Raw genomic sequence first — 13,902 nt, forward strand, 5'->3', positions numbered from 1 at the left:
GCTTTCACTACAGATCTTTTCTATATTGAACAGTTAATTCCTAATTTCATCCTCTGAATTTGAATGGCAGAATAAGTTGTTGGAAGCTGTTAGCAAAAACTATGCTGCCTGGAAATGATCCATGGGGTCTCTAGGACCCTACAAAGGTGTAATAGAAAACCCAGGGACTTCTGAATGCCATGTGAACTGCTGGGAGAAAGAGCAGCTTGCGTTTTCTGGGGGAGACTCTGTATTTATGTAATCATTTCAATTACGATTCTGCTTATTAGCTATGAATCTGAGAAGTCATAATGTTCATAGAAACCTGTCCAAAGACACGGACATTACATAGGGGATAAGGTCACATGTTTGCAGAACTCAAGGCTTATTGGGAGGGGTACCTCAGTCAGAGTCTGTGTAGGAAATGCTGGCTGCTGAAACACACCTTCGAGGCTCCTGTATGCTTTCTGTCTGCATCAAACACTGCTCGCCCCTCAAGAGGGCAGAGGCTCTTTAAGCCTTAATGGAGGGATGTCTCCCATACCTGGCGTCGTAAACAATAAAGGTACCTATTCTATTTACCTAATAAGAAAGGACCTAAGCAAGCGAGTTTGTCATATTAGTGATATGCTTTTGTATTTTAGTACACAACTTATGTTAGAGTAATTTTTTTGGTTTGAGTGTTTTTATTGAGTCACTTTGAATTTCTAGCTTTCAGTTTAGTTGTATTGAAAACTAGTTTTCTGTTTTTGGGTTTTCTGTTTTCGGTATGTGCTGGGGGCCAGGTTCAAAAGGCTGCCCAGGATGCTGTACATGAAAAAGATGGAAGTCATACAAATAGAGAGTTAGCACATGAAACATTTTAGCCTCGGGAGAAATCAATGAGTGCATGTTAAAATGAGATTTTTTTTCCCCTATGAAATGATCCAAGATTAAAAAAAAAGAATGTTAATGAGGCTCTGATGCTAGAGTCTGTTGTTCTGCTGTAGGAGTGTGCGTCCTAAGAGAGAGCTAAAGCGAAGGCCCTGAGGGAAGGATCAAGTTGGAAGCAGCAGGGGAAGTGTTTGGAAGGATTAGCACTTGAGCAAGCACTTGCAGGAGGGGTGCGACTTAACCAGAGCGGGTGGGAAGGAAAGGCATGCCCACATCGCGTGATTAAAGGTGCTACCTTTTCACTCCATCACGTTTTGGAGATTTATCCCTCCCGGCCCATGAGCTCTGTCTCGGACATGTGTAGGTTTTTATAGTATTTTGTTGGATGAATATATAATTTATTTACCTATTCTCCAAATGATGGATGCTTAGATTGCTTCCACATTTCCTGTTGTCACAAACAAAGCTACTGTGAACACCCTTGCTTATGTTTTCTTGGGCACGTTTGAGAGACTTTTCCCAGCATGCACTGGGAAGTAAGGTGTCTGAGTCGCGGGATGCGGACTAGATAGTGCGGTGTGCTACCAAACCGTCTGTGCGGACTGAACTTCTCAGGAGCGATGTGGAGGACTCTTATTTTCCCACATTCTTACCCTTGGTGTTAACAGGCATACACTTTTACCCATTTGATTGATATGGATATCACATTAATTTTTTTCAGTCCCCCAATTATGGGTGATGTTCAAATTGTGGTTTATATATATATATATTTATTTATTTATGGGCCGTTCAGATTTCTTCTTGAGCAAATTGCCAGTTTTTCCCTATTTTCTGTTTTTTATTTCTTGTATTTCCTTATTGAATTATAGACATTCATTACATATCATAAATGTCATGTATTTAAAAAGTCAATGAAATAAATTGCAAAATTTTCACTTCCTCTGGGTCTTATATTTTTAAACTTTTATTATGGTCTCATTTCATTCAGAAGTAATTTTAATTTAGGCAAAATTATGAATCTTTTTGTTTATGGTTTATGTTTTTTATGACTTGTTTAATGAATCCTTCCTGAATATATTTCATAAGGGGAATATCCTAAAATTTTTTCCTAGCTTTTTGCTTTTCATATTTAAGTATTTAATTGGCCTGGAATTGATTTTTATGTACAGTCTGAGATAGGGTTGTAATTTTTTTTTTCCCAAAAGATAGCCAACTCTCCAAGTCCATAAATAATTCTTTTTCTATTCTCTTTTTATGTATTTATCACATGCCAGGCAAATTATACAGACTTCAGTGAGCCAGAGCTGCAGAAGTCCTCACTGGCGAAGTGTGGGCATGTATTGCTGTAGTCCCGGCCCCTCCTGAGCAGCTTAGAGATGGTGAATACAGGTCTGAACCTGAATCCAACTCTCTCACGTATAAACAAAGCAGGGTAAAAAGAATGTTAGGAAAAAGAATCAGTTTGAGGAAGTGGATATTGAAATGAATTTAATTGAACAGAAATTTGGGATAGAAATATGAGCTGTTCAATTTCGAATGGTGGGAAGGGCTGGATTATAAGGCTCTCTACTGGATTCTGGAAATAATAGAACAAAATGAAGAGGATCTTTAATAACACCAACCCCAAGACCCTGAACTAAATAGATTCAACAGAACAGTTTCAGTGAGGAGCAAGGTATGTGAAAACAATTTATCCTCAGGAAAAGAGCTGCCTCTAGGTAGCAACAGGACCTTGACTCCCTCAGCCCCATTCCCACACCACCTTTCCCTTGCCTTTCTCTTTTAAAGAGGCTGAGATGCTAACACTGTTTTTTCTTAGATACTTTCTGCCTGGGGTGACCATGTGTCTCAGCTCTGGCCAGGGATGCAAATGTACCACATTTCTTCCCGTGCTAAGAGACAAAGCTGTCTGGGGATAAGACCTTCCACCACTCACCTTCTTCCTTCCTGGAACTTGGACGAGGGATCTGGAAGTGCTGCAGCCACCTGCGATCCTAAGGTCAGGGACTTGGGGCATGCTGAGCTCTCCTGTCAGCCCGGTGGCCGTTTTTACCTGTGGACTTCATGTGGCCAGAGGTAAAATAAAGCCACTATCTGCAGATTCTTGAGGTGAAAGGTTTTATTTTTCAAATTCATTTGTAGCTGAACACATACCTACCTGACACAGCTGTGGTACCTCATTCATTCAGTGTTGGTTATCACTGGAAACTGACAGCATTGGGTGTGTGTTAGTGAAGTCAGGGAAGATTGAGCAGAGGAAGGGAAGGAAGAAAATGGCACATGTTTCTTGTGTATCTAGAGTTTAGTTTATGGTAGGAGCAAGCAATATGATAAGACCAGAGATTACAAGGCAGTTTATAATAACTGCCCCAGGTACTAACATTTGGCCCCAGGTTTCATCAGCTGATCTGCAAGCATCTGAAATTCAGTGTGGCATCTTAGATACTACATGGACATCTTTGGGCATCAAACTTTTTGTCCTAAGGGTACATGTCATGTACTTCTAAAGTTACATTGGGGCTATTTTGCAGTATGAAACGTCCAATGGTATATTTTCTACTACAGAATAATCCTCAGAAAGTTCGTTTGGAGCTATAAGACATTTGACTCAAGAGACCCAAGCATTCCAATCCCCCTGTTATAGCCGCAGGATAGTCTCTATTGTATTGATGTGTCTGAAAGATAGAAGCAGCCTGAGGCCATTTGGTGCCACAGTTCTGTGCAGGCAGGCAGGCAGGGCACAAGGGAGAGAAGGCAGAGAAAAGCACACTCACAGCCAAGGGTCAGAGCCAGCATATAAACTCCCGGGACCTGGTGGTTTTTCATCCTGGCATTCCTCATCATGACTAATTTTTTGTTTGCACATTTCAGAGGCTCAGAAATGTTTGGTCTTTCTGATTGTGTGTAGTTGTTCTTCCCTCTGACCAGGCATGAGCTGAGGCTGCCGAAGAAGCAATTGAAAGTGTCAGGGTGCAGGGTTAAGGTTGGGGGGAAACTCGCTCACTCATTAGCCTGGTGTTGAAATGTCTTCCCTTGGAAACCCCTCCACCTGAGGTTTCCATTCCATCCTCCGTTCAACTTCTTGACCGAAATGGTTCCGCTACGGGAATAGGAAGCCTTGCGTCTTCAGGCTTTGATCTCTAGCTCATAGAAACACACTGTAGGATGATGTGGCTTTAGCCTATTTGGTTTTTTCCTACCTTTTTTTTTTCTGAACATTATCCTTCTTGATTAAAAATGCCATGCTTACAAGATCAAGATTTTGTGATAAAGAATTTTATTCCATGTAAAGTCATTTAAAGTGTTTTTGTTTATTTCGGGGATTGCTTAGTCCATCTGTGCTTACCTCAGTGCAGCTTTCCATGATATAAACAGAAAGGCTTTAAAAAATCCAATGAATCCTGAGTGTTGGTTAACATTGGAATTGGCTCACGCTGAAGTTCATATTGACCTCAGAGCACAAGTTTATCTTTTGAGGTTGCTTTGACTTTGGGGAGAATAGATATTGGAATGTTCCAGGGAGAATACTGCTTGTTTGACTTGAATTTCTTTTCCATGATGTTAGAAGGAAAATCTGTCTGCCCAGAAGGCTCCCTTCTTACTAAAAGAGGTGGTCCTTCTCTGCTGGCTGTACAGAGAAGGAATCTCAAGGTCAGTTGATCTAGCACCAGCTCTAGGCTGGGAAGACAGTGCGTCTCCTGTTTTATAGGTGATACACCTGTGGCTCCAAGCGGACCAAGCAACTTAGCCAAATCACTAGGGCGTGATGCTGATGGTGGTGTGGAGATGCAGTGGGTGTTGGGTAGGGTTATGAGAGCAGGACCTGGGATTCCTGGTTCCAAGTCCACAAATCTGTGTTGCGCAGCTGGCCCGTGTCAGCTGGTCCAGGGCCCCTTATGCTGATCTGTAGGAACCTGATACTAAGGACCGGGCTGGACGGTAGGGGAGACAAAGCTGGCTTACTACTCTGTTCTCTGGTAATTGTTCACTACCTCTGTCTTTCCAAGTCTCTTTATTAAAATATTAAAAAAAATGTCCATTTTTTCCCTCGAAGACTTGAGTCAATTCTCGGCTGTGGCTGCTTTATTGACTTTGTTCTGTAGTAACCTTTTTTCATTGCTGTATTTTTGATGCCTCCTTTCCTACCATTTCTTCCCTGAGGTTCACAAAAAATATCCAAGTCCTTCCTACATTAAGAAAAAAAATCTCGATTTTTCATCTCTCACTATCCTTTTATTCTTTCACAGCCTCACTTCTTGAAGAAGTTGTCTACATTTTCTTTTGCATTTAAAACATTGAAATAGATTTGACGTATAACATTGTATAAGTTAAGGTGTACAGCATGTCGATTTGATATGGCTGCGTATTGCCATGTGATCGCCATTGTGGCATTAGCTTCTACACTTAATTTTTTCATGTCTTCACCACTAATTCCTGTCGAGCCCACTGCAGTGCTTGCCTCGACCATTTCACATAACTGTTTCTTCAAAGGTCACCTTGATGTCCCGGTTATGAAGCTGAGTAGATTCCGTTTGGGTCCTTCCTATTTGATTTCTCTATGGCACTTAACAATTTATCACTCAATTTTTTTTTGAGGGGGGTGGTTCTTGAAGTTAAATGATATAATCTTCAAGGTAAAATGTAGCTTCTTTTTCTACATTAATCTTTATTTATTAACACAAGAATTCATTGAACATGTTACTAAACCCAATCGGTAAGAAAACTAATGAATAGACTTCGTTATCGTTAGAGAAGTTTTGGGTTTACAGAAAAACTGAGCGAAAGTGCAGGGAGTTCCCCTGTCTCTCTTCTTCCCCCTCTCAGTTTTTACCTCTTGCTGCAGTGTGGTACATTTGCTACAGCTGATGAACCGATACTGATACAAAAGTTGCTAACTAAAGTCCGTGGTTTACATTAGGGATCCCTTGGGTTGTGTCGTTATGTAGATTTTGATAAACACATAATGTCAGGTATCTACTCTTACAGCGTCATACAGAAGAGTTTCACCGCCTTAAAAATCTCTTGGGCTCCACCTCTTGATTCTTCCTTTCCTCCCCGCAAGATGCTGGCGGCCACAAATCTTTTTACTATCTCTGTAGTTTTGCATATACTCGGAATCATACAGCATGTAGCATTTCAGATTAGTTTCTTTAATTTAGCAATATGCATTTAAGATTCCTCTGTGTCTTTCTGTAGCTTACTAGCTCATGTATTGTTATCACCGAGTAATATTCCATTGTATGAATGAGCCACGGTTTGTTAATCCACTCGCTCATTGAAGGACACTGGCTGCTTTCGTGTTTTGGCAGCTTTATTTATGAATAAAGCTGCTGCTGACATCTGTATGCAGGTTCGTGTGGAGACACACATTTTCAACTCCTTTGGGTAATCACCACTTAATTTTGAACGCCGATTGTTCCTTGACGTTCATGGCCCCCGTCTCCTCTGACTCCCATCCTACTCTTTGATTATCTCTTCATGTTTCCCTATGCTGATGCCTCTCTTTTTGCCAGCCTCAGAATGGTGGTCTTTCCCAGGGTCTGGGCTGGGCATTTTTATATTCTCAGTATTTCACACCTTCCTTGTGGGTGGTCTCTTCTAGGACTTCAGTGATCACCTCCTCCATGTGCCCCAAACCTGTGTTTCCATTGCAGACCTTTCCCTTGAACCGCAGACCCATGCATGGCCTTACTTCTTGGATGTCTCCTATAGGGAGACACGAGCAGCATCTGACAGAGGATGGGCATCTGATTCCAGGGACCGTTTCTCACCTGGAACTGAAAGCATTGCCGTTTTCCTGACACACATATATGACCGGGGAGGCCTTGCTCCTCTATTTCCTCTATCGCAGGGGTTCTCAGCCTCGGCACCACTGGCACTTTGGACCAGACAATTCTTTGTGGTCAGGGGCTGTCTGTGATCTGTAGGATGTTCAGCAGCAGCTATGGCCTCTACTCATTGAGGCCAATAGTACCTCCCCATTCCTCCCAGGCTGTGACCATCAAAAACATCTTCAGACATTGCCAAATGTCCCCTGGAGGTGGGTGGGGAAATGGCCCTTCTTGAGAACTGCTCCAGCTTCCTATGCTTTCCACTACGGTGTCTTTTTCACATTCCTGCTTCTCCGTGAATTGTCCGTTCTCACGGTGAATGCCAGACAAGCGTCTAGTTACCCTTTAAGACTTGGCTCACCTGTCTCACATCCTTCTCCCTTCATTCTTTATCAAATTACCTCTTCCCTCGTGCTGCGCTGTCCTTTTATGATGGTCCCGGGCTTGCTTATTTACACGTGTGACTCTCTGCATGGTGAGCTGATTAAGGGTTGGCCTCATGCTTCAGCCTTTGAATGCCCAGCACCTTCACAGGGTGAGGTAATTCAGGCCCAATTAATATCGTTAAATAAATGAACCATAATCGCCCCTGCTGGTCAGAATCCTCCATGGTAAAGTCTCATAACACGTGTGCAGCTCCTTCAGCGAACTTATTACAGTTACCATTGTTCATGTTTTTTAAGTGTGATTATTAAGGTCTTTCTCTTTCACTAGACAGACCACGCTAGGCTCCGTGAAGGCAGAGGCCGTAGCGGGTTTGGGGTGTCACTGAGCAGTGCCCGGAACTCAGTAAGTGCTCAGAACACATTTGTAGAATGAATAACTGCTTTCAGGAAAGAGTGGCTTTGGGAGGTTTGATCTGGGCTTATTCGTAATAACAGTAACTAATGTTGGCTTAAAAAGTGTTTTCATAGGTATTACTCTCATTTAATAGTCACAGAAACACTGGGAAAAGGTACTGTTTCTATCTTATAGATGAGAACACTGAAGAAGCTCCGAGAAATTAAATATTGTAGGGTCTCCCGCCCCCTATCCTTGTGTTACAGAATTTGGGCCCTACGTTACTTCTTGTCCATACACCAGATTTGGGGAAATCAGCAAATTTTTAATGGCATATAATTGAATAAATACCTTTGTGGTGGTTCTGGATTTTACTGGTTCAGAGAACAAGCCTTTTTATATCTAAATGAGACAAGGTCACTGGAATTTACAGTAACTGTTCATAGCCCTATTATCAGCCCTCTGGCAACATAAATATTGTCGTGAATTTGAACTCCGGCGGGCAGCCCGAGAGAGTCAACGCAGGCAGTTTTATCCGTCCAACGGATGAATGTACCAAATAGGAGAAGAATTTGGGTGTTTGGAAGAATAAAATGCTTCCTCTGTATTACTTTATAGTATAAATACTTGACAATCCATATCCAATAAAGGAGTCCTGGGCTAGTGATTCTTTAGGTTTGTGACTACAGAACCATTTGATGGGACAAAGATTAATATAGACCCTTTAATTCCATCTTTTCTCAGCTCTAGAAACATGGGGACAATAAGCTTTACTCTCACTAATCTGGAAGTGGAGGGAAGAGCGAATTTATATGTCTGAGAGCCTATTGTGCGTAAATTATTAATATATTCCTGAAATTCAGTAGAGACGTGAGTGCATTATGAACTTGGATGCTATAGGAGACCAGCTGAAACTCTTGCAGAGTATTGGGGTCCCCGGGCCACAATTAAATGTCACTGACTACTTCACCCCAGATTTTTACTCAAGAATGCTGGTGAGTTGAATCCTGAAAATACTCGTATGTGTACATAGAAAATATAAAAAGGGATGTCAAATTTGTACTAATATCCATCAGAAGATGCATTAGAAATGAGAATAGATTCTTCTTGAGGTGGACATTTATTACTACCAAGTAATGCTATTTGTATCAACAGGCCAGTTCAGTGAGGGCATTCAACACTGATTTTTTTTTTTTAAATAGAACTGGAACTCTATTCTATCATTTGAGTGTCCAACTGGTGAAAAGTTTCCTGGCAAAAAAAAGCCTCTATTTCAAGTAGTACTTGCTGGGGTCTTGGAAAATTATCTATGATGATATCAAAGGATAGCCTCTACCCTATAATTTTACATCTGATGGAAAAAAGGATGGTATCAAAAGGCATGAGAGGAGACACATGGAATTCCAGTGGGACAGTCTTGATGGGGCTGATAGAGAGAACTGCTTAATAATGTTTGACCCGCCTTTGAGACAAATGAAAAGACCGAAGATAAATGTGAGTGAAGGGAAGTGGTTCTAATAATAATGTGAATGCATGAGGTATCCATCTTTGAGTTACTGATCACTGATTGATTTCATGGTGAGATCTTCAAGAGATGACCTTGTTGCTGAAAATTACAGTATTGGGAAAACACGGAGCTACCGATGAGAGCATATGAAGATTTGCCTTGTGTGAACTTGTGTGTATGTTACCTGGGGATATTGCTACTCTATGTAGCAGGGCAGTTGTTTCTTGTTTTTGAGTGAAGAATGAAATGGAGCCCTGGCTGGGTAGTTCAGTTGGTTGGAGCGCTGTACCGACACACAAAGGTCGCGGGTTTGATCTGCAGTCAGCACTGCACAAGCAAGAAGCAACCAAACAATGCATAAATAAGTAGAGCAACAAATCAATGTTTCTGTCTTCCTCCCCATCCCTCTCTCCCTATAAAATCAATCAATAAAAAAAGTAAAAAATATAATGGAAATTTAAGACAATTTCTCTTTGGCCAGAGAGCCTTCTATTTTGTCCTTTCTGACCTTTATAGTCACACTTTTGACCACCCACAGGCAAATCCAGGAGAACCAGAGGCGACGTTCATAGACTGAAAGACCAGAATGAATTTGTGCACATTTCATTTACAATGACCTTTTTGAGGGGAATTAATGCTGTGGTGTTGGAAGGCATTCTTTCATTCACAAAGCATTTGCAAGATCTATTATGTGTGAGATTAATCACATGTAAATATTTGGTAGAAGTAAAGCAAATTTACTCCGTGCAAAATGGACCCAGTGGTGGGAACGAGCCCAGTGAGAAGAAGTTGTTTTACTTTGCTAAGCATCACCAACAGAGCTGCTTATTCTCGGAGTCTGGAAGAGACCCAGTGGGATTCAGTTTTATGAGGTTTAATGTAAAGGTGTTGTATTTCATGAGATGAAATCATAACACAGTGGGTTGCAAGAATTTTGAGAGATTATTTTTTCAGCGTGTTGGCAAGCACCGTTCTCCAGAGACTTTTGTGTCTAAAAGAGAAATATAGATCTTCTTTCATAGGATTGAAATGATAACTAATCTTTAATCCTTTTAAGATGGCCAGCGTTTGACTGGCGAGGCTGGTTCGGAATGCACTTCGTGGGTCTGACCTCTATGGCTGGCCTTTGTTGAACGGTGACTTCCAGTGCATCCTGAAACTCCAGGGTACAGGGGTGAAGCGTTTTGGGTGCCCCCCGACTTGTAACCCATGATTAAGGATCTTCCTATTTATTTATAGATCCTGCTTCACCTTTAAGCTTCACACACACAGTTTGATTAACCATAAATTTTGACAATCCAAACGAACATTTGGCCGAGATGGGGGAATGCTATGGAGCTTTTACCTCAGGTTTCTTTCCTCTCCTGCTCTTATGTTTTAAGCTGAGAAAAGTTCTCTGTCTTTGTTTTAGAGAAAGCTGAGCCATTCCCTTGACTTAGGTTTGACCTTTTTTATTTTGTTCTGGAACACATATAACTGTCCTGAGGCTAAACATCTCTCTACTTTTGTGGCCGTTTCATCTCCAATTTCCTTGCAATGCAACATCTTGAACCAGGTTTCTCGCGAATGCCAGGAAAGAAACGAGACGCGGTGGTGGGGGGGTGGATCTGGTGCCTCTTCTGATTTCCTGATTTTGATGTGCGTGGAAGGGAGGTTTTGTTCTCTGCAGCTGAGCCCCTTCTTGAAATGTGGTTCAAGCAAGAGTGTTTTGGAAGCGCAATTAATCCAGCAGGGGAGTCTTGCAAAGCTGATGTATGCCCCAGTGTATGTAGCTGTGTTCCCAGGGAGATTTTTTTCTTCCCTCATTTCAGAAATAATAGATGCAATCTTAAGACTTTCAAAATGTTCTGCAGCGGCTGACATATCATCTGTAATGATAAAAAGATGTGCACATCGGCACAGATGTGTTTGCATCCAATAGTGTGCCTGATGTATCTCACGTGGAGCCTCTAGTGAATTCTCATGGTCATACTGATGAAATGAGTGCTGTGGAGGAAGGGAGGGAGGAGTTATGAATTATTACCATCAAGGAACAAATGTTACATTCCTTATCTTTCTCAAATGCTTGCCTGCAAATGCATGTCAGAGCAGGCTGTCATCTGGAGGGAGGAGGGAAGTTGAAGAGCTGGGGCATCCTGAGCAAAAGGAACTAGCTCATTTGCAGCTGTAGACTATCAGCTATCACCTTGTTTCCCAGACTTGCCTGCTCACCTGGGGAGTGTGGGAACCATGGAGATTCTTGCAGACTTATCAAGTCAGAGTCTCCAAGGCAGTGGCCTAGGAGCTGCAATTTCTCACCAGCAGACCCACTGATTGCTATGAACAGGCGAGTCTGGGAATCACTCACCTTGTATAATCAGGATGAGCCTTTAAAAAGGGTGGATTCTGTGTGGGGGTGTGTCGGGGGGGTGGGAAGGTGGATGATAAATAACATTGTCAAAGGGAGTGTTGTAGCTCTGTTTGCTGAGAAGCTGTTGGGAGAACATTGCCCTCAGGTTTTCTAACGTTTTCAAGGCCCCAGCCTGAGTACTTCTCCCCAAGCTGGTTTAAGAAAGACCTTTGTTTTTCTCTGGGAAACTGGTCTGGTGTCTTCTATGATAGGAGACTTTTGCCTCAGTTGTCAGGAAGCCAGACGCTGGGTTGATGTCTACGCTGCTGCCACTCACGTTGTGGCTGGCTTGTGAGATTTCCTCTGTCTGCCATTGTGTTTCCTTCTTTTAAGTCACTAATTTGCTTAATTTTATGGTATTGTTCTGTAAGTCCCTTCTAATCTCTCTCCCCCTCTGAAAAATGGTGGAGTGTGAAACATTGAATTGAACTCTTAATTAATAGTTGTTGATAGAGGGAAAATAAGATGACAACGTAAAGGATGGCTGACTTCAATCACTTTCATCCGGACTCTGAGTGCCCTTGTAGCCGGGCCGCACAAATAGGCACTTTATCCTCACTCCTGCCATGACTGCTGTGGGTTAGGGAGAGAACCAGAGGCCCAGGTCCATGATGGGCATTTGGGAAAGTGCCCATATTTAAGTTAATTAAGTTCATTTTTAAGTTAAGTTAATATGCAATTTGCTTATGCAAATAGTTTTTGTAAAGGTAGGGTGTTTTTTTCTCACTTTTTTCATATTTCACAGATATGGGTTTGCTTAGGGATATGGTAGGCAGCTTTTTTTTGTTTGCAAATTAAAAATACATGTACGTGGGGGGATGGGTGAAAAAGATGAAGGGGAATCTAGTCAATAAGGTTGTGAGAAGTTTGCACAGTGGCAGATGATTATTAGAGTTCATGTGCTGATTACATTGTAAGGTATCTAATGTTGAATCACTGTTGTACACCTAAAACTAATATAATACTGTGTACCAAATACTGAAATAAAAATGCACCAAGGTAATGCATCAAAACACAAAACACAAAGTAGAATGAGTTATAATAAAAAGTAAGACCCTCAATCCATCCCTTCCAACAATAGTCCCTTTCGGTTTTCGGTGCTGTAGCTGGCCGGCCACCTTGATAGTTCCACTGTCTTCGAATTGCCCTCCTTTGGCTCTGTGCTACATCGAAACTTCACGATGCCATTGCCTAGGGAGGCCCACGCGGGTTTGCTGGGCAGCATACTTCATGGGCCCTTACAATCAGAGGACTCACTTTCTTCCAGTCAGGGAATATGTGATCATTATTTCTCTAATAATTTCCTGGGCTCCATTTTCTCTATTTTAGGACATCCCATTGGATCATACCTCCTAGGGCCTTATTTTTTTTTTCTGCTGTTCAGAAACAATTTTTGCCTCCTTGAAGGTAAACACTGGCTGGTATATTGCTCTGTGAGCAGGGTATAATTTCCCATCCACCCACCTTATTTTCAGCTCCATTTCTCTGTCTTTTGTGCTCTTTGATATCATTTTTAGGTTTCTTTTGGGAAGATCCTCAGTGCTGTCTTATCCTGCACATATTTGGGGCTACAGCTATCTCTGCTCTGTTTCTTCCTCAAATTGCCTCCTGTAGCCCTCTCTCTTTCAAAAAATATATATGTGTTTGTTTCTATGTGGATTTCTTTACTTTCACTGGGTCCTGGTGTATTGGTTAGCATAGGTTAGATGATATTTTAGTAAAAAACAAACCCTGAAATCTCAGTGGCTTAATGCAATAAAGCTGTTTCTCTGCTTCATACAGACTCCAATCTGATGTTCCTATTTGGGCATCTGCTCTGATTAGCTCTCCTCCAAGCCAGGAGTCCTTCACCTCCAGATGTGTATGCAGGGGAGAGGTGGATAGACATAGAGATAGAGAAAGATAGAGATAGAGATAGAGATAGAGATAGTTTTTACGGAAAGGCCTTGAGGTATGATAGAGCATGTCTACCAACAGTAACTGGGTGGACTTATCAAGAGAAGTTGAGAAATTAAGTTTAGCTGTGTACCCATGAGGGCAAGGAAAACTGGAAATGGAGGGTCCAGAACAGTTTCTAAGACATTTATTAGTAGGAAAGGCAGGGGTGTGTGTGTGTGTGTGTGTGTGTGATTTATCATCTTGAACTAGAATTACTTCTTATCCTTTAATTGATTTCATTTCTCCCAGTGGGAATCAGAAGGATATCATTAGGAAGGAGCCAAAGATGAAGTTGGTATGTGAACTTCTCCAGACGTTTTTGGGTTTCCAGACTTAATAGGCTGCAAATAAGTATAGCTTATAAATGATTTCTTTTAAGGCAGGGATGTCAACCTCATTTTCACTGGGGGCCACATCAGCTTCGTGGTTGCCTTCAGAGGGCTGAATGTAATTTTAGGACTGTATAAATGTAACTACTCCTTAGCAATTAAGGGAGAGCTTGGCGCTGCCGCTGGGTAGAAACAAGGCGCCAGCCGGATAAAACAAGGTGGAGGGCCGGACTCGGCCTGCGGGCCTTGTGTTTGCCACCTGTGTTTTAAGGTATA

This window comes from Desmodus rotundus, chromosome 9 (assembly GCF_022682495.2).
Source record: "Desmodus rotundus isolate HL8 chromosome 9, HLdesRot8A.1, whole genome shotgun sequence".
NCBI classification, from domain to species: Eukaryota; Metazoa; Chordata; class Mammalia; order Chiroptera; family Phyllostomidae; genus Desmodus; species Desmodus rotundus.